We start from the raw sequence: 19,302 nt of genomic DNA, 5'->3' as shown, positions 1-19,302 counted from the left end.
GGTGACAGAGCGAGACTCCGTCTCAAAAAAAAAAAAAAAAAAAAAAGATAGATACTCCGGGCCTGGTGGCTCACACCTGTAATCCCAGCACTTTGGGAAGCTGAGGCGGGTGGATAACGAGGTCAGGAGTTCGAGACCAGCCTGGCCAACATGAAGAAACCCCAGTCTCTACTAAAAATACAAAAATTAGCTGGGCGTGGTGGCGGGTGCCTGTAATCCCAGCTACTCGGGAGGCTGAGGCAGGAGAATCGTTTGAAACCAGAAGGCAGAGGGTTCAGTGAGCCAAGACTGCGCCACTGTACTCCAGCCAGGGTGAAAGAGTGAAACTCCATCTCAAAAAAAAAAAAAAGATAAATATTTGCTTGTATATGTATAAAGAAACTCTAATATGATAGAAATGGAAAAACAGTGATGGAATTTAAAACTAGGCAGGTAAAACACAATGACAAGAAACTTTCCACACCATATCTTAATTTTTTAAAATGTGAAAACAAACATTAAAACAAGAAGAAAGTGCTTCAACCACAACAAAACAATTCATTTATAAGAGCAAAAATATATGGAGCAACATAATTTATTTCTTTTTTTTTTTTATTTGAGAGACAGAGTCTCGCTCTGTCACCCAGGCTGGAGTAGAGTGGCATGACCTCAGCTCACTGCAACCTCTACCTCCCGGGTTCAAGCAATTCGCCTGTCTGTTTCCCAAGAAGCTGGGACTATAGGCGTGTGCCACCAGGCCCAGCTAATTTTTTTTTGTTCTCAGAGTCTCTTGCTCTGTCGCCCAGGCTGGAGTACAGTAGCACATCTCGGCTCACTGCAATCTCCACCTCCATGCTTCAAATAATTCTCCTGCCTCAGCCTCCCCAACAGATAGGATTACAGGCACCTGCCACCACACCCAGCAAATTTTTCTATTTTTAGTAGAGATGGGGTTTCACCATACTGGTCAGGCTTGTCTTGAACTCCTGACCTCAGGTGATCTGCCCGCCTTGGCCTCCCAAATTGCTGGGATTACATGCATGAGCCACCGCTCCAGCCCTAATTTTTGTCTTCTTTAGTAGAGATGTGGTTTCACTATATGTTGGCCAGGTCGGTCTCGAACTCCTGACCTCAGGTGATCCACCTGCCACAGCCTCCCAAAGTGCTGGGGTTACAGGCATGACACACTACACCTGGCCAAGAGCAATGCAGTTTCTAGCACATAAAGAAAAATACCCAGCCTGGCCAATATGGTGAAACTCTGTCTCTAATAAAAATACAAACAAGTAGCCGGGCATGGTGGCAAGCGCCTTGTAGTCTCAGCTACTTGGGAGGCTGAGACAGGGAGAATCTCTTGAACCCGGGAGGCAGAGGTTGCAGTGAGCAGAGATCGTGCCACTGCACTCCAGCCTGGGTGACAGAGCCCGACTCCATCTTAAAAAAATAAGAAAAATACAGTGATCCAAGGGCCTATGTGAAATAAAAACTATTTACAACTGAGCAGAATCCCATTCAGATTTTTAGCCTGATGTAAAAAACTATGTGAAAAGAAAAACCCATCCTAAAATTCATACGGCATCTCAAGGAAGCCCAAACAGCCAAAACAATTTTGAAAAAAAAAAAAAAAGAACAAAGTCAGACGACTCATTCTTCCTGATTCCAAAACTTACTATGTAACTACGGTAATCAAAACAGTGTGGTAGCCAGGCATAGTGGCACCTGCCTGTAATCCCAGCTACTCAGGAGGCTGAGGCAGGAGAACTGCTTGAGCCCAGAAGTTTGAAACGATGCCTGAGTAACATAACAAAAACCTGTCTCTACAGGAAAAAAAAAAAAAAGCTGGGTGCCGTGGCTCATGCCTGTAATCCCAGCACTTTGGGAGGCTGAGATGGGCAGATCATCTGAGGTCAAGAGTTCGAGACCAGCCTGGCCGACATGGTGAAACCCCATCTCTACTAAAAATACAAAAATTAGCTGGGTGTGTGGCAAACACCTGTAATCCCAGCTACCAGGGAAGCTGAGACAGGAGAATCGCTTGAAACTGGGAGTCGGAGGTTGCACTGGCCCGAGATCGCGCCACTGCACTCCAGCCTGGCAACAGAGGGAGACTGCCTCTTAAAAAAAAGCGCGTACACACACATACACAAAACAGTGTGGGGCCTGGTGTGATGGCTCTATCTGTAGTCTCAGCACTTTGAGAGCCAGGAGTGGGGAGGTCACTTGATTCAAGGTCAGGAGTTCAAGATCAGCCTGGCCAATATGGTGAAACCCCGTCTCTACTAAAAATACAAAAATTAGCCAGGTGTGGTGGCGTGTGCCTATAGTCCCTGCCACTCAGGGGACTGAAGCAGGACAATCACTTGAACTCGAGAGGCAGAAGTTGCAGTACGCCGAGACTGCACCGCTGCACTCCAGCCTGGGTGACAGAGCCAGACTCTGTCTCAACAACAAAAAATTAACACAAAATATTGTTCTGAGTTGCTTTAACACATTTACAGTAATACAAAAATGATACAATACAAAAAGTAAATTTAAAAAATGAGAAAAAACTCAAAATAAATGAAAGACTAAATAGAAGAGCTAAAACTCTTGGATGCTTCATGATGTTGGACTTGACAATGACTTACTAAGACACCAAAAGCGACCGGGCGCGGTGGCTAACACCTGTAATCCCAGCACTTTGGGAGGCCGAGACGGGCGGATCACGAGGTCAGGAGATCGAGACCATCCTGGCTAACACGGTGAAACCCCGTCTCTACTAAAAATACATTTAAAAAAATGAGCCGGGCATGGTGGCGGGCGCCTGTAGTCCCAGCTACATGGGAGGCTGAGGCAGGAGAATGGTGTGAACCCGGGAAGCGGAGCTTGCAGTGAGTGGAGATCGTGCCACTGCACTCCAGCCTGGGTGACAAAGCAAGACTCCGTCTCAAAAAAAAAAAAAAAAAAAAAGACACCAAAAGCACAGGCAAAAAAGGAAAAAAAAAACAGATTAACAGGACTTCATCGAAATTAAATTTTTTGTGCATCAAAGGACACTATAGAGTGAAAGGGCAACCCACTGAATGAGAATCATATATATGGATAATGGATTAAAATACAGAATATACAAAGAACTCCTACAACTTAGCAACAAAAACAACAATAAAAACCCAATTAAAAACTAAGCAAAGGATTTGAATAGACATTTCTCCAAAGGAAATATACAAATAGCCAATAAGCACCTGAAAAGATGATCAACATCACTAATCTTAGGGAATTACAAATCAAAACCACAATGAGATACTACTACCTCACATCCACTAGAATTCCTATTCAAAAAAACAAAACAAAAATAACAAGTATTGGCAGGGATGTTGAGGGACCGGAACCTTAGTGCATTGCTGACAAAAATGTAAATGATACAGTTACTGTGGAAAACTGTAACAATTACTCAAAAACAGAAGTATCATGATCTAACAATTCCAATTCTGGATATATACCCTATATGCAAAACAACGGAAAACAGGGACTCAAGCAGGTATCTGCCTAGTCATGTTCACAGCAGCCTTGTTTGCAACAGCCAAAGGCAGAAACAATCCAGACATCCACCAACCCATGAATGGATAAACAAAATGAGATATTTACATACAACGGAATATTATTCAGCCTTAAAAAATGAAATTCTGATATATGCTACAACATGGATAAACCCTGAAGATATTTTTAGTGTAATAAGCCAGACACAAAAGGACAAATGTGGTATGATTCGATTTATATGAAGTACCTGAAGTAGTCAAATTCATAGAAACAAAGTAGAATGGTGACTGCCAGGAGCTGGGGAGAGGGGAGAATGGGAGTTATAGTTCAGTATGTACAAAGTTTCAATTTGGGAAGATGAAAAAGTTCTGGAGATTAATGTTGGTGTTGGTTACACAACATCAATGTACTTAATGTCACTAAACTGTATACTTCAAAATGGTCAATTTTTTTTTTTTTTTTTGAGACGGAGTCTCGCTCTGTCGCCCAGGCTGGAGTGCAGTGGCCAGATCTCAGCTCACTGCAAGCTCCGCCTCCCGGGTTCCCGCCATTCTCCTGCCTCAGCCTCCCGAGTAGCTGGGACCACAGGCGCCGCCACCTCGCCCGGCTAATTTTTTGTGTTTTTAGTAGAGACGGGGTTTCGCCGTGTTAGCCAGGATGGTCTCGATCTCCTGACCTTGTGATCCGCCCGTCTCGGCCTCCCAAAGTGCTGGGATTAAAGGCTTGAGCCACCGCGCCCGGCCAATTTCTCGGAGTCTGGTTCTGTCACCCAGGCTGGGGTGCAGTGGCGCAAGCTCAGCTCACCGCAACTTCTGCCTCCTGGGTTCAAGCAATTCTCCTGTCTCAGCCTCCTGAGTAGCTGGGACTACAAACAACTGCCACCACACCTGGTTAAATTTTTTTTTTTTTTTTTTTTTTGAGATGCCAGGCTGGAGTGCAGTGGCATGATCTCGGCTCACTGCAACCTCCACCTTCTGGGTTCAAGTGATTCTTCTGCCTCAGCCTCCCGAGTAGCTGGGATTACAGGCATGCGCCACCACGTCCAGTTAATTTTTGTATTTTTAGTAGAAATGGGGTTTCACCATGTTGCTCAGGCTGATCTCAAACTCCTGACCACATGATCTGCCTGCCTCAGCCTCCCAAAGTGCTGGGATTACAGGCGTGAGCCACCATGCCCAGCCTAAGATGTAAACTTTATGTACATTTTAACACACACACACACGCACACACGCATGCACACATCTATCTGCCAGGTTTACCATTATCTTTTTTACAAGAATGTCAGGCTGGGTGCCATGGCTCATGCCTGTAATCTCACCACTTTGGGAGGCTGAGGTGGGAGGACTGCTTGAGCCTAGGAGTTTGAGACTAGCCTGGGCAACACAGCAAGACCCCATTGCTATACAATTTTAAAAAATGAAAAGTAAAACATGACTAACATTTACTGGACATTTACTATCTGCCAGGCACAGAGAAGTAAAGTAAAATATCTTATAACTAACTAAATGGTGCAGCAGAAATTTGAACCCAGGACTTTTTGACTCCAGAAACATACTTTTTTTTTTTTTTTGAGATGGAGTTTCACTCTTGTTGCCCAAGCTAGAATCCAATGTTGCGATCTCGCAACCTCTGCCTCCCGGGTTCTAGCGATTCTCCTGCCTCAGCCTCCCCAGTAGCTGGGATTACAAGCATGCGTCACCACGCCCGGCTAATTTTATGTTTTTAGTAGAGACAGGGTTTCTCCATATTGATCAGGCTGGTCTTGAACTCCCGACATCAGGTGATCCGCCCACGTGGCCCTCCCAAAGTGCTGGGATTACAGGTGTGAGCCACCACACCTGGCCTAGAAACATACTTTAAAAAAAAAAAAAAGGCCGGGCGCGGTGGCTCACGCCTGTAATCCCAGCACTTTGGGAGGCCGAGGCGGGCAGATCACAAGGTCAGGAGATCGAGACCACGGTGAAACCCCGTCTCTACTAAAAATATAAAAAATTAGCCGGGCGCGGTTGTGGGTGCCTGTAGTCCCAGCTACTCGGGAGGCTGAGGCAGGAGAATGGCGTGAACCCGGGAGGCGGAGCTTGCAGTGAGCCGAGATCGCGCCACTGCACTCCAGCCTGGGCTGGGCGACAGAGCGAGACTCCGTCTCAAAAAAAAAAAAAAAAAAAAAAAAAGAAACAAACAAGGTTGTGTTCTATCCCCAAGGCTGAAGTGCAGTACAGTCCTGGGTCACTGCAGCCTCTAACTCCTAAGCTCAAGCAATTCTCCTGTCTTGGCCTCCCAAAGTGCTCTGGAACATGGATTACATTTCAGCACTTTAGGAGGCTGAGGTAGGAGGACTGCTTGAGCCCAAGAGTTTGAGATCTGCCTAGACAACACAGCAAGATTCCCATCCCCACAAAATTTATTTTAAAAATTAGCTGGGTAGAGTGGCACGTGCCTGTGGTCTCAGCTACTTGGGAGACTAAGGCACAAGGATCACTTGAGCCCAGGAAGTGAGGGCTGTAGTGAGCCTTGATCCCCCAACTGCATTCCAGCCTGGCCAAGAGAGCAAAATCTTGTCTCATTAATTTTTTTTTTTTTTTTTTTAGATGGATCTTGCTCTGTTGCCTGGGCTGGAGTGCAGCGGCACAATCTGGGCTCACTGCAACCTCCGCCTCCCGGGTTCATGCCATTCTCCTGCCTCAGCCTCCCGAGATGCTGGGACTACAGGCACCTGCCACCATGCCCAGATAATTTTTTGTATTTTTAGTAGAGACAGGGTTTCACCGTGGTCTTGATCTCCTGACCTCATGATCCACCCACCTCAGCCTCCCAAAGTGTTGAGATTACAGGTGTGAGCCACCGTGCCCAGCCATATTAAAAATAATTTTTAAGGCCGGGCACGATGGCTCACGCCTGTAATCCCAGCACTCTGGGAAGCCAAGGCAGGCAGATCACAAGTTAAGAGATCAAGACCATCCTGGTCAACATGGTGAAACCTGTCTCTATTAAAAATACACAATTTGGCCAGGCGTGGTGGCTCACGCCTGTAATCCCAGAACTTTGGGAGACCAAGGTGGGTGGATCACAAGGTCAGGAGTTCGAGACCAGCCTGGCCAACATGGTGAAACCCTGCATTTACTAAAAATACAAAAAAAAAAAAAAAAAAAAAAGAAAACAAATTAGCTGGGTGTGGTGGCACGCTCCTGTAATCCCAGTTACTTGGGAGGCTAAGGCAGGAGAATTGCTTGAACCTGGGAGGCAGAGGTTGCAGTTAGCCGAGATCATGCCACTGCACTCCAGCCTCGGCAACATCTAAAAAAAAAAAAAATTAGCTGGGCGTGGTGGCGCATGCCAGCTACTTGGGAGGCTGAGGCAGAAGAATTGCCTGAACCCAAGAGGCAGAGGTTGCAGTGAGCTAAGACTGTGCCACTGTACTCCAGCCTGGTGACAGAGCGAGAATCTGTCTCAATATAATAATAATAATAATAATTTTTTAAAAAGTAATGTTGTATGTATAGATATGTAAGCTTTCTAAAATACTGCCTAAAAATAAACAAGGAATTCACAGTGAATTGGTAAGCTACTAGTGATTTTCACACACAGGTTAGAAGAGTACTTGCCAAGTATGTATATTCCCCAACTTATAATGGCTCAACTTAAAATTTTTCGACCTTACGATGGTGTGAAGGTGATACACATTCGGTAGAAACTGTACTTCAAATACACATTCAACCATTCTGGTTTACACTTTTGGCATAATATTCAATAAATTACGTGAGATAGCCAATACTTTATTATAAAATAGGCTTTGGGCTGGGCGCAGTGGCTCATTCCTGTAATCCCAGCACTTTGGAAGGCCAAGGTGAGTGGATCAGCTGAGGTCAGGAGTTCAAGACCAGCCTGGCCAACATGGTGAATCCCCATCTCTACTAAAAATACAAAAATTAGCCGGATGTGGTGGCAGGCACCTGTAATTCCAGCTACTCAGGAGGCTGAGGCAGAAGAATCACTTGAACCCAGGAGGCAGAGGTTGCAGTGAACCGAGATTACGCCACTGTGCTCTAGCCTGGGTGACAGAGCAAGACTCTGTCTCTAAATAAATAAATAAATAAAATAGGCTTTGTATTAGATAATTTTGTCCAACTGTAAGCTAATGTAAGCATTTTGAACACATGTAAGGTAGGCTAATCTAAGCTATGATGTTTAGCAGGTTAGTTGTATTAAATGCATTTTTGACTTAGGCTATTTTCAACCTACAATAAGTTTACAGGGACATAACCCCATCATAAATCAAGGAGCACCTGTATATAGTACAATAAAAGGTGTCCCCTACAGGTGAGAAGGTAGAGAAATATATCTCTAAAATATTTCGATTCATAGAAGCTTTAAGAGTATCAGTGAGAAATTGAAGCATATTCTCTGGAACACAGATGTTCCAGGGAATAAAGTGAAAAAAGAGCAAAAGCTATTCTAGTTTAACCAAAGGAGGAAAGCTTTTAAGAAATTAAATGAAAAATATCCACTAAGAGTACCACCATACTATTTTCTCATATCCAGCCACAAAAATTCAATTTATACACAACACTGAGAATATTTTTTTTTTAAAGAAAAAGAGCAAGAGGAGAGAATGAAAGATACACATACACACAAATCAACAAAGTCTTCACAACAACCAACAAAAGAGCTAATGTGACACAGTTTAGGCATCTCATTAAAGAATTTACTAAGCAGTGCATCAACAAAAATTAACAACAAAATTGAAAATGCGTAACTTCCAGGCTGGGTCAGCACTTTGGGAGGCCGAGGTGGGTGGATCGCCTGAGGTCAGAAGTTCGTGACCAGCCTGGCCAACATGGTAAAACCCTGTCTCTACTAAAAATACAAAAAATTAGCTGGGCATGTTGGCAGGCGCATGTAATCCCAGCTACTTGGGAGGCTGAGGCGGGAGAATCACTTGAACCCAGGAGGCAGAGGTTGTAGTGAGCCAAGATTACGCCATTGCACTCCAGCCTGGGCAACAAGAGCGAAACTCCATCTCAAAAAAAAAAAAAAAAAAAAAAAGGCCGGGTGCGGTGGCTCAAGCCTGTATCCTAGCACTTTGGGAGGCCGAGACGGGTGGATCATGAGGTCAGGAGATCGAGACCATCCCGGCTAACACGGTGAAACCCCGTCTCTACTAAAAAAATACAAAAAACTAGCCAGGCGAGGTGGCGGGCGCCTGTAGTCCCAGCTACTTGGGAGGCTGACGCAGGAGAATGGCGTAAACCCGGGAGGCGGAGCTTGCAGTGAGCTGAGATCCGGCCACTGCACTCCAGCCTGGGCGACAGAGCGAGACTCCGTCTCAACAACAAAAAAAAAAAAAAAAAAAAAGCCAACTTCCAAAGTCGTCTTCACTTAATTCATAAACCTATAAAAAAATGGGTAAAAAAATCTCACTGTCCTCCTCTAATACCTTCCTGCACCATAACAGTATCCTTTATTCATCAGTTCTTTTATACCCTCAATACAATTGAATCTAGAACATAGCACAAAAGTCACACATAAACTACATTGTAATTTTTGTACTTTGATACAACTTTACATATTCCATTTTACTCTCCCTGTAATTGTCAAGTATTCAGTGAGCCAGAATAGAAGGGTTAACTTGGAAATTAAAAATGCCCAGATTCTAACCTTAGTTATACTCTTTGGTGATATCTACCACAATATATTTGACAAAATTAGGAACTTACAGTATAATATTAGGTAGATTTAAAGGCTTTCATGGTACAAAGTCATGCAACAATCAAAATGTTCATAAAGGGTGGTACCTATGTATGTAAATTCATGAGTTCTCAAAAAAAAATGAAGAAATTTTTTTTTCTTCACCAGCTCAATTACTATCCTCCTGGGAATGCACTGAAGGTGAAGGCTAAGTTGGTTGAACTGAAGGTGAAGGCTAAGCTGGTTGACACAGCAAGAATCTGTCTCAAAACAAATAAATAAGCAAAACTTTCAAATTCTCTATACATTCAGGTGAGAAACTGAGAATTCATTACTATCTGAATTATAAAATAAGAGAATGACACAGTAACACATAAATTTATGCACCGATACTTATTAAAGGCCAAACTGTAGTACACAGAAAGAATGTCATGCTATTCACATCAAATTTCAGAGAACCTAACGGCGCATACTTCAAAGGTCTTCTGGCCAACCTATCCGTGGCAGTAGCAACACATGTGATCAACTGTTTCAATCCTTTTGATGGCAACACATCAACCTAGCCACGTAATTGTTAAAGAGTGATTGGAAAATGTTACCCTACTGAGGAAATCTTTTCAATTTATTTACTGGTAGATTAAAATTTCACACTGCTAGATAAAAAGTTTGGAATCTAGCAGTGAACATCATTTAAATAACCTTTATGCCTTTATAAGACAGGACAGGCCGGGCACAGTGGCTCACACCTGTAATCCCAGCACTTTGGGAGGTGGAGGCAGGGGGATCACCTGAGGTCAGGAGTTCGAGACCAGCCTGGCCAACATGGTGAAACTCTGTCTCTACTGTTAGATGAAAGGCAGTGGCACCAGCTCAGTTACAACTATCCTCCTGGGAATGCACTGAAGGTGAAGGCTGAGTTGGCTGAACTGCAACATTTGCCTTCGAATTCATGGAGGAAAAATGGCAGCCCTCATACCACTGATGTTTCTAAAAGGTATCTGGCCTAAGCTGGTCGCAGTGGCTCATGCCTGTAATCCCAGCACTTTGGGAGGCCGAGGCAGGCAGATCACGAGGTCAGGAGATCGAGACCATCCTGGCTAACACAGTGAAACCCCGTCTCTATTAAAAATACAAAAAAACATTAGCCAGGCGTGGTGGCAGGCACCTGTAGTCCCAGCTACCCAGGAGGCTGAGGCAGGAGAATGGCGTGAACCTGGGAGGCAGAGCTTCCAGTGAGCCGAGATGGTGCCACTGCCCTCCACGCCTGGACAACAGAGCAAGATTCCGTCTCAAAAAAAAATAAGTAAGAAGAAGAAGAAAAAAAACGAGTCAAGAGTTACAAAGGGCCGGGCGCAGTGACTCACGTCTGTAATCCCACCACTCCAGGAGGCCAAGGCAGGGGGATCACAAGGTCAGGAGTTTGAGACCAGTCTGGCCAACACAGTCAAATCCCGACTCTATTAAAAATACAAAAATTAACCGGCCGGGCGCGGTGGCTCAAGCCTGTAATCCCAGCACTTTGGGAGGCCGAGACGGGTGGATCACGAGGTCAGGAGATCGAGACCATCCTGGTGAACACAGTGAAACCCCGTCTCTACTAAAACTACAAAAAACTAGCCGGGCGAGGTGGCGGGCGCCTGTAGTCACAGCTACTCGGGAGGCTGAGGCAGGAGAATGGCGAGAACCCGGGAGGCGGAGCTTGCAGTGAGCTGAGATCAGGCCACTGCACTCCAGCCTGGGCGACAGAGCGAGACTCCATCTCAAAAAAAAAAAAAAAAAAAAAAAAAAAAAAAAAAAATTAGCTGGGCATGGTGACAGGCACCTGTAATCCCAGCTACTCAGGAGGCTGAGGCAGGAGAATCATTTGAACCCGGGAGGCGGACGTTGCAGTGAGCCGAGATCGCACCATTGCACTCTAGCCCCCAGACTCCATCTCAAAAAAAAAAAAAAGAGTTGTGAGGAAAGCTCAACTTGTGTAGACACATAATGATTAAAAATTACACAGTGCTTTACAGTTTATAAAGTACCTTGACATGCATTACCTTATTTGACTGAAAAAGAAACTTAGCAAAATAAATAAAGCAGTTACTGATTCTAATTTTTAAGGTGAGGAAACTAAGGCTCAGAGACTTCAAGTGATTCAACCAAGGTCACACAGATGGTAAACAGCAGAATCAAGGCTCCAACCTTGTTCTGCTCCCAGAATATAACAGAAGGGGCATTTCTAAATTTATGCTGTATTTTCTAAACCCATAGGAGTATTTATTCAGCAAATATTTTAAAATATTTTTTAGGTGACAGGCACCATGCTAGGCAATGGAAATACAACAGTAAAAAGACACAGCAAGGCTGGGTGCAGTGGTTCACACCTGTAATCCCAACACCTTAGGAGGCCAAGGCGGGAGGACTACTTGAGGCCAGGAGTTCAAGACCAGACTGGGCAACACAGGGAGGCCCCATCCCTACAAAAAATTTAAAAATTAGGCTTGGTGGTGTGTACCTGTAGTCTCAACTACTCAGGAGGCTGAGGCAGGACTGCTTGAGCTCCGGGTGTTCAAGGTTACACTAAACTGACTGTGCGATTGCACTTCAATCTGGGCAACAGAGCAAAGCTGTGTCTCAAAAGAAAAAAAAAGGCCAGGAACAGTGGCTCACACCTGTAATCCCAACACTTTGGGAGGCCAAGGCGGGAAGATCTCCTAAGGTCAGGAGTTTGAGACCAGTCCGGACAACATGAACAATATGGTGAAACTCCATCGTCTCTACAAAAACTACAAAATATTAGCTGGGCATGGCAGCAGGCACCTGTAATCCCAGCTACTTGGGAGGCTGAGGCAGGAGAATCACATGAACCCAGAAGGTGGAGGTTGCAGTGAGCTGAGATCGCACCATTGTACTCCAGCCTGGGTGACAGAGCAAAACTCTGTCCCCCCCCAAAAAAATAAATAAAATAAAATAAAATAAAAAGGCCAGGCAAGGTGGCTCATGCCTGTAATCCTAGCACTTTGGGATGCCAAGTCAGGCGGATCACAAGGTCAAGAGATCAAGACCAGCTTGGCCAATGTGGTGAAACCCCGTCTCTACTAAAAATACAAAAATTAGCTGGGCGCAGTGGCGTGCTTGTAGGCCTAGCTACTCAGGAGGCTGGGGCAGGAGAATCACTTGAACCCGGGCAGCGGCAGATGCAATGAGTCAAGATCGCACCATTGCACTCCAGCCTGGGTGACAGAGCGAGACTCCATCTCAAAAAATAAATAAAAATAAAATTAATAAAAATTATAAAGAGAGCAAAGAAGAAAATGTATCTAAGTCTCTTTGGGCAAGTCAGGGAAGGTTTCCCAGAAGAAGTGGCATTTTTGATGAGATTTAGAAGCTACCTGTAACTAAAAGAACAGTATTTCAAAAATTAGCTGGGCAGTGGCACAGGCCTATAGTCCCAGCTACTGAGGCTGAGGTAGGAGGATCACTTGAACTCAGGAGGCGGAAGTTGCAGTGAGCCGAGATCATGCCACAGTGCTCCATGGAGCCTGGGCAACAGAGCCAGATCTTGTCTCAAAAAAACAAACCAAACAAACAAAGAAACCACTAAAATTTGCTCACACATTAACTATAAGGTACAGAAAAAAGGTTGGATAGGAAGGCAAACGCCAACATCATAAAGGGCCTTAAATACCATTCAAAGTTTAAATTTCAATCTTTTAATAATTGGAAACTACTGAATACTTTTAAGATGAGGCAAGTAGAGTAATCAGTAAGCGTTAGACTATTTTGAAGATACGATGATAGAGAGTTTACAAGAGAATTAAGACGGCCAGGTACAGTGGCTCACTCCTATAATCCCAGTACTTTGGGAGGCCCACATGGGCGGATCACTTGAGGTCAGGAGTTTGAGACCAGCGTGGGCAACATGGTGAAACCTCGTCTCAACGAAAAATACAAAAATTATCTGGGTGTAGTGGCAGACACCTATAATCCCAGCTACTCGGGAGGCTGAAGCAGGAGAATCACTTGAACCCAGGAGGTGGAGGTTGCAGTGAGCTAAGATTGCACCACTGCACTCCAGTGACAAAGACTCCAACACAAGAAAAAAAAAAGAAAAAGAGAGTAAGACTATAAACAGATCTGTAAGAGATCAAGGCAATATCTCAAAATAAGAGCTGCTGAATGAGAACAGCAGTGGAGACACAGAAGAAGCTACAGATTCAGAAATATTTACAAAGTAATAGGTAAGACAGAAGTGACGATGATGCTCACATTTCTGGTTTAGACGACTCAATGAATCACAGGGAAGAGATGATGTTGGAAATGAGTTTGAGTACCAACCTGATACAAAGGTAGATATGTCTAGCACACAGGAGACAACTGGAAACAAGGGGCTTGAGTTTAGGAGAGAAATGACAATATATTGAATACATATGAAGATTTTTTCAATAATCAAGTGTATTTTACCATTTTAATGCGAAGGCAATAATTTCATCATTATTTGCATTATGCTTTAAAGTTCACAAAACATTTTATGCTTATATTTCATACTTTTGTTACAAACATGAGATTAGTATGACAGGTTATTTCTATTCCTATTGGATCAACAAAATTTTGTTTGTTTATTTTTGAGACAGAGTCTCACTCTGTTGCCCAGGCTGGAGTGCAAAGGGGCGATCTCGGATCACTGCAACCTCTGCCTCCCGGGTTCAAGAAATTCTCTGCCTCAGCCTCCTGAGTAGCTGGGATTACAGGTGCCCGCCACCACGTCCAGCTAATTTTTGTATTTTTAGTAGAGATGGGGTTTCACCATCTTGGCCAGGCTGGTCTGGAACTCCTGACCTCGTGATCTACCCGCCTCGGCCTCCCAAAGTGCTGGGATTTCAGGTGTGAGCCACCATGCCCGGCCTTTTTTTTTTTTTTTGAAACTGAGTCTCACGCTATCACCCAGGCTGGAGTGCAATGGTGCAATCTCCGCTCACTGCAACCTCCACCTCCAGGGTTCAAGCTATTCTCCTGCCTCGGCCTCCCAAGTAGCTGGGATTACAGGTGCCCGCCACCACGCCCAGCTAATTTTTGTATTTTTAGTAAACATGGGGTTTCACCATGCTGGCTACGCTGGTCTCGAACTCCTGACCTCATGTGATCCGCCAGCCTCAGCCTCCCAAAGTGCTAGAATTACAGGCGTGAGCCACCAACCCCAGCCAACAAACATTTATTATTAACTACATGCCAGGCACTGTACTAGGCACTAAACAAATTACCAAAACAAATCCATGCCTTCTAAGACCTACAACATAGAAACAGAATCAACAAGTAATACATGTAACAAATATATTATAAAGGTGTAAGTGCTATGAAAAAGAAAATAGAGCAGGGAAGGATAATTAAGCATGAGGGATGGGGACTGACAATACAATTTTAAAGACAGGAAGGATAAGACTTCATTAAGAAGGTGACATTTAAGCAAAGATGTTAAGGAGGTGACGCAATCAGCCATTCTCTGTGGGGAAACCTAGCTGTTTTCCCACTGGAAGGAATCACTTGGTCTTAGGAACCTGCAAAGGTTCTAAGATAAAGAGTGTGACTGATCAGCATTCAAGAAACAAGTCAGTGTGGCTGGAATGGAGAGAGCAAGAGGGAAGATGACAGCTGATCAAAAATGGAAGAGGGTGGGGAGGGTAAACCATGTAAAACCTTAAAGGCTATTGCAAGGACTGGCATCACTCTGCAAGAAACGGGAATTCAAAAACTAGTAGCCTTACCCAAAGTCAGCTAATAAACTACAAAGCTAGAATTCAACCCAGGACTTTGAGGCTCTCCACAACCTGTGTTCCACTAGTCCAATCTGCAATATATTAGCTTACCCCCTCTCTTCCAGCAAGTTTGAATTTAAATACTCTCGAAATGCTAACATTATAAAAATCTTCTGGGTAAGAGATGCACAAGTCTTCCAGTTAGTATTTGCAATCCTTCACAATTATAATGTGAGTTTATTAATCCTGGCGTCTAATCTAAATCCTACTAACATTCCAGCATACGTTTTTAAAGATTATAAATTCCACCTTCCCTTGAAATGAGACAAGCCCAAGAAAGCTTTGATCAGGAGATTTAAAGTATGACTCTCAGCTTTAGGTAACAGTAACCTGATTTATTTTTTCAAATGGATACTAAGGCCAGGCGTAGTGGGCATAGTGGCTCCATGCCTATAATCCCAGCACTTTGGGAGGCTAAGGTCGGCAGATCACGTGAGGTCACAAGTTTGAGACCAGACTAGCCAATATGGTGAAACCCTGTCTCTACTAAAAATACAAAAATTAGCCAGGCACGGTGATAGGTGACTGTAATCCCAGCTACTTGGGAAGCTGAGGCAGAAGAATTGCTTGAACCCGGGAGGCAGAGGTTGCAGTGAGCTGAGATCACGCCACTGCACTCCAGCCTGCGCAACGAGAGCGCAACTCCATCTCAAAAAATATAAAATAAAATAAAAATAAATGAAATGGAACTAGCCAGGTGTGAAAAACAATAAGAGAATGGCTCAGGAATACGGAATTGCTATAATTTCCCTTAATTTCTTTAGTAGTTTACTAGTTAATATTAATAACAATTAAGTTCACACATTGTCAAAGATGTTTCTGCAGTTACTATGATTCGAGGTCTGGATTTGACCACCTCATATCTCAAAAGTAACAAATGATGTGTTCTTAGTACTCTGCTGCTTTTGGTACTATAACCCAAAACTGTTGATAGTTTCTTGTCAGCTGATGGCAACTTAGGTAAATAGCAAAGGTAAGGGGGGTTTTGTGAAAGACAGCAAACATTACCAAGCCACAACCTAAATACCTCAGACAGGTTAAGCCCTAATGACTCTGGGTCACTCCCTTCTTACTGGATGAATTCAAGCTATATAGGAATATTTCAAATATCCACAAGGGAGAAGGTAAAAGATGGAACATGACGAGGGGTCTGTTTCAAATCAGACCTACTCTTCAGAAGCTTTCATCACTGCTACACAAAGAAAGGAGGTTCCTGCTTCAAGGATTCTGGAGCCACCAAAATCCCCAACCTGGATCTATAAAAAAGTTTCACACAGATTACTGAGGATAAACCAAACAATATGGCTAATAGAAGGTTCACCACAAAATCCAGCCACTTTAACAGAAACTGAACTTCCTTATATATCTTTTCCTAGGCTTAGCCAACAGTAGGAGAACTGCAACTCTGTGTCGTATTGTCTGATAGGTTGGATTTTTTCCCCAAGCAAGAGGTGGACAGTTTTATGCCAGGACTAGATTTACAGTCAATCTGGGTGTGTGTCTTTACTTTTTCTTTCCCTCCAAACTACCTCAGAAAATGTCTGGCTATTGTGACTTGATACGTAATAATGCACGGCTTTAAGTACTGCAAAAGTCTGGAAAAGAAAGTCCCTCAGTCCCAGTTATGGCTCAAATCTTACGATTTCTCTAGCACTTGTTGTAATCAACCAAAGCTGGTTGGCTTTTCTCAATGAGCCAAACAACATGAGCCTTCTAAGCTAAGTGCAGAGGGGCTGCTTGTCAGCGTGACTCCCAATGGGGTGGCTAACATGGAATATGCTCCAGAGTCTAGAAATCAGGACAGCACAGCTGCTGTTTTCCCCCACATGCACCTCCAGTTTGGTGGGTGGGGGAGGAAAGGAAGGAAGAATTAGTAAATTGAAACAAGAGGCACGCTTTACATGCAACATACAAGACTCACTGCTTAAAGGTGAGATGAATTCAGAAGTCTCAACACATGATTAGGATACCTTCACTGACACAATGATCCCCAAAATTCAACCTGGAGGTCCAGCCTTGCCTGTCTGGCAAAAAAAAGGGGAGGAGCGGGCGAACCCCCAAAATGGGGGACAGCATACAAGCTTCTGAAAGTACTTTAAGGTTGTGAGGCTCAGAACAAATTCCTCACACTTCCCTCTGTCACCACCCTGTGGCCCTATGCTAAGCGCATCAGTAAAAGTTACTGACAGAATTTAGATGTGAAGGGCTGATCAGGGGACCTGGTTAACAATGTTCCTAGAAAATTATCTGAATGCAGCCTATATTCAGACCCTACTCGGACTGCCTCTAAACAGGAAGTTAACAGACATCACATACGGTCAGGGAAGGCAAACCACAGTGTCATAAAGATGGATGCTGCTGTCAACTACAAATCACTCTCACCTCATGGAGAGTGTTCTCAAGTAAGGAATAATAGGCAGGACAGAAGTCTGTAAGCCTCACCTCTACTCAAACTGGGTCACTCAGCCTATAGATTCAGCCTTCTGATTCCTGCTGATTAGTACTTTTCTATCTTGTTCCATGATGACTATCACTGTCACTGGACTAAAAAACTCTATTCCCCTAAAAAGTGAAGACAGCCCTACCATCAACTAGTTACTCATATAAGCTATCCGCTTATGTGAATCCGATCCTTGACCCAAACAGCCATTCCCAAATAGCCATTTGATCCATTCCCAAATAGCCAGGGACTAGATATCAGTCACAAAAAAAGCAGCACGATCCAACAAGTGTGGGCCTTCCCTCAAAATATACAGAACCCCTTCATAGCACCTTCAGAAGTGGCCTCCTTCTCAACTAAGTACTGACAGAAATACTACTCTAGGACAATACTTGAAAGACAGCTCCAGCACCAAAAATAAGAATCCAAGTTGTTATCAGACTGCAAAGAAGAGTTCAGGTCAGCATACCAAATAAAGAGCAATAAAGTTAGCACTAAACTCCCAAACAGGATAATCACCAACAACATATAGACACCATGCTGCTGCCAGAAAACATCAAAGTCACCTGCGCTAGGAGGGGAAGGAGACTAGATGGCTGTAGGACAGAGACGGGAGGGAAGCTTGTTTTTCACTTTGTACCACCACATGCATGCTTTTCTACTCAAAATATAAATTTTTAGAAAAAATATCCCAAAAACTACAAAAGCATCAGCTCTTCTCCAACACAGAGCTGTTAAACCTGTTTTAATTCCATCAGTTACAACTCCAAATCCCTCTTTTGCAGTCTGGCCTGAAAACACTGCTCTTGCCTTTTGCTGAAATATATTAAGTATCCCCCCATCTCTCTCTCTCACACACACACACAGACACACACACACACACACACGCCCTCCAAATAAGCGTTTATCAGAAATGAGAAAACTGGTTCTCAGGAGGCTACCTGATTCTTCAGGGGACAACAGAGAAAAAGGTTGCTAGCTAGCTCAGTTAGCATCCGCATGCCACCCACCACCAAGCCTCCATCTCCACCTCACTGCCAGCCCTATGAGCTAACATCTTGTGTTTGGAAGTTGATGCTGGGGAAGAATCCAAAGAGGCTACCATACCTTTATGAAAGGGGAAAGCTGTACCGGGCGCGCGAATGGCACCTAAACCTCTGCACTCGCAGGAGTGGCTCGCTCCTCAGTGTAATTGAGAGCAGGGAGGCCAAAAGTACTCTAAGTCTTGGTTTGGTTAGGGAAGGGTAAGTTCCACCAACCCTCAGGAACTGAACTGGAAAACAGATCCAGTGTGTCCCACAAGCCCAGTCGCTGTAGAAGCTAAGTGCCCACACGGGCTGAGACAATTCTCTTCTCCTACGGGAGGGCGAGGGAACGGTGGACGACGAAATAAAGAGGTAAGGTTCTGCGCTCCTGATCCCTTTCCCTAAATAAAGATAATTATCTGGTGCTTCCTTCACCCTTAGATTCCCCATTTGTCCCATCCGACCGCAAACACAAGACTGAGAGGAGAGAGCGGCCCCCGCACCCTGAGGGCACCACTGGGGGTGGAGAGAGTTAAAAAAAAAAAGGGGGGGGCGCGCTAGAGAGGAAAGGAGGGGAGCATGGCGGGCATGAGGCAGGGAGTGAAAGCGGGGATGGCGGGGGAAACGGGGAGTGAGGGAGGGGAGAAAGAGTACAAGGAGACGAAATGAAGGGACACGAGCTGGGGGTGCGCGAGGCCGAAGTGAAAGACCGGGTCGCGCGCGCGGAGGGGGGAGAGGATGAGGTGAAGAGGGAGCGCGAGGCGGGGGCGCGCCGTGCCGGGGTGGGGGGAGGGGGACGCAAGGCGGGGGCGCGCGGGCGGGCGTCGGCTCGCGGGCGCTTCCCCTCCCCCCGCCCCTC

At 44.7% G+C, this 19,302-nt stretch overlaps 1 protein-coding gene and 1 long non-coding RNA gene across 9 annotated transcripts in view; one reads left to right on the top strand and one right to left on the bottom strand.

Annotated features, from left to right (window-relative positions):
- The window catches only part of GATAD2B (GATA zinc finger domain containing 2B), a 118,863-nt gene that overhangs the window by 98,555 nt on the left and 1,006 nt on the right, over positions 1 to 19,302 (bottom strand). The window lies entirely within an intron of this gene.
- Positions 1,133 to 19,299, top strand: LOC144331142 (uncharacterized). The gene is made up of 2 exons (XR_013398083.1): positions 1,133 to 1,278; positions 15,488 to 19,299. It is a non-coding gene; the product is annotated as an uncharacterized LOC144331142 (long non-coding RNA).

This window comes from Macaca mulatta, chromosome 1, assembly GCF_049350105.2.
Source record: "Macaca mulatta isolate MMU2019108-1 chromosome 1, T2T-MMU8v2.0, whole genome shotgun sequence".
In the NCBI taxonomy this organism is placed as follows: domain Eukaryota; kingdom Metazoa; phylum Chordata; class Mammalia; order Primates; family Cercopithecidae; genus Macaca; species Macaca mulatta.
This window is presented reverse-complemented; position numbering and strand designations above follow the sequence as displayed.